This window comes from Furipterus horrens, unplaced genomic scaffold (assembly GCF_987537825.1).
Source record: "Furipterus horrens unplaced genomic scaffold, mFurHor1.1.pri manual_scaffold_7, whole genome shotgun sequence".
Lineage (NCBI taxonomy): Eukaryota > Metazoa > Chordata > Mammalia > Chiroptera > Furipteridae > Furipterus > Furipterus horrens.
In genome coordinates this window covers 109,841,380-109,843,710 of record NW_028327177.1, presented here as the reverse complement: position 1 = coordinate 109,843,710, position 2,331 = coordinate 109,841,380, and the positions used below count along the sequence as shown (strand labels likewise).

Genomic DNA, 2,331 nt, shown 5'->3' with positions numbered 1-2,331 from the left:
ATCTCCCAAAGGCCCACCCCCTAGTATCATTACCTTTCAACATATGAATTTTGGGGGACACAAACATTCAGACCATAGCACCTTTCTATATGCTTTGTATCTATTTCTCTTTTTAATTGGATATATTTAAGTTAAAAATTTTCTTATACTCCTTTGGAGATTTTTAATAGGAGCATTTAGTTCATTTACATTCAATGTATTTAAATCTGCCATTTACTATATGATTTCTATTGGTCCTACATGAGGTTTCTTGTCTTCCTCTTTTGGATATTTTTTTTGGGTGGTGTTATCAAATTACTTTATTTGAAGGAATGGTACAGATGAAAGAACATAAGTGGATGATTTGTTACAAGTTACAGAAAAGGTAAAGGTAACTCTAACATACATGTACCTCTTTGGTAACGAGGGAAGTACCCCCCAAACCTCTGGCTATGTGAAGCCAGCCTAAAAGGCTTAGCCCTCTTCATTGCCTTTTAGTGAGTGCTTGTCAAAGAGATACTCTGCCATGCGAGTTTCAGGGGCCCCCAGGCTGCGCAAGTTGGTTACATGGTCACACAATTCTTTGATGGCTTTCACCTGCTCATACAGGTAGTGAGACTCAATGAAGTCACACAAACAAGGGTGATTTTTCTAAGTGGCCAATTTATGCAATTCCAGTAGTGACTGATTCACACTTTTTCCAAGTGTAATGCACAATGCATTGCATTTAGCACATTCTCCCAATCATCATGGTCTGGTTTCTTGATATCCTTAAGGAAGGTTCAGCCACCTCATTGATTCTGAAGCTTCATCAGTTTCTCAGCATATTCCCTCTCCTCATGAGATTGGTGAAGAAACTGGCAAAGTTCTTCAAAGCCATATCATCAGAGTCAAAGTAGTAAGACATGGACAGGTAGACACAGGAAGCATAGAGCTCCAGGTTGATCTCGTGGTTGACAGCAGCCTCCAAGTCCTGGTGGTAGTTCTGATGCACCTTCCAGGTAGATGTGGTCATCATGGTGGGTAGCTGAGGAGAGGTGGCTGCGTGGTGCTAGAGTGATGGTGGGAGCCTTGGGTTGGTCCAAGGATGCTGTGAGGAGGTGGCAGAAAGCTGGATCTGGATGGTTGGCTGGGATGGGGGCATCGAGCACCAGGTTCCGTCCAAGCACTGTGATAGCAGGAAACTGCTGCGACTCTCCCCAAAGACCCTGGATTTGTTTAATTATTCCATTTTTTCTGTTAATTTGGAAATCACATATTCTCTTACTGCCCTTTTAATGGTAATTTTATAGATTGTAATGTGTAGCGTGCATTTATTTCTTTAGTCCTCAGGGCTTGCTGTGGCTAAGTTCTTAATTCTCTGTGTTTGTTTGTTGTGTGCGCGCTCTGTACCTCTTCTTTTCCATGTCAATGTGATGGGCGATGCCCCGATAATTCACCCTCTACAACACTACCCACCCAAGAGATTGTATGTGGCAGATTTTATTGAAGGACTTAGGCAGTAGAGGAGAATTACATCTTGAGGAAGCAAACAACTTAAAGGGGAATTTTAGAAACCTTTATTCTTGAAAGTCCCTTAATCATTTTAAGCTCAGGAGAATTTTCTCTGGTTGCCTGAACAATATTGTTTCTGTCTCATCCCAAACACGGAAACCATGCCCAGAGAGCCTCATCTTCATTATCAAACATGCCCATTTGTAAATATTCATAGACAAATGGTAAAAATAACAATTATTACTGAGTTCCTACTATGTGCAAATCAGTCAATCAGATATTTGTTAGTTTCATATTTTATACTTGGTACATTCTAGACACTAAAAAGGTAGCTTTCCCTCAGCATTGTACTTAGTGCATCCTGTGTATTATCTAATTTAATCCTCACAGGAGCTACATGAGATAGATGCGATTATTATCCCTTTTGTGCTGAAGAAACTGAGGAAATGAGGCTTAGGGAGGTTACGTCACTTACCAACACAGTTCTCTTCCTAAAAGATATTCTGCCATCTTTTCATCCCATTATATATTGGAATCAAATGAGATAGTGTATATAAGCCATCTAGTTTGTAAAATCAAAGTTACTCAATAAATGTTAGTTCCATGTAAATTGAAACAATAACAAAAACAACAAAGCATGAAGCCTGGTAACCTTCTGACCCTAAGAGGTATTGGTTTTAACCAATTGTTTTTAGAACAAGACAGAAAATAAACAAGCAAATGAATACCTCAGTAGGGGAGTAAAAGTGCTTCTTGAGTGCATGAGCTTCACAAAGCTTTGGGGCGGGGATGTGAAGGAGGGGAGGGGATGCGAAGGAGAAGCTGACCCAGCTCCTGGTCTGGAGGACTGCATGGCCC

General features: G+C 40.5%; 1 pseudogene; it reads right to left on the bottom strand.

Moving 5' to 3' along the window:
* Positions 1–453: 453 nt before the first annotated feature.
* On the bottom strand, positions 454–997 carry LOC150005037 (ferritin heavy chain pseudogene; annotated as a pseudogene).
* Between the last annotated feature and the right edge of the window lie 1,334 nt (positions 998–2,331).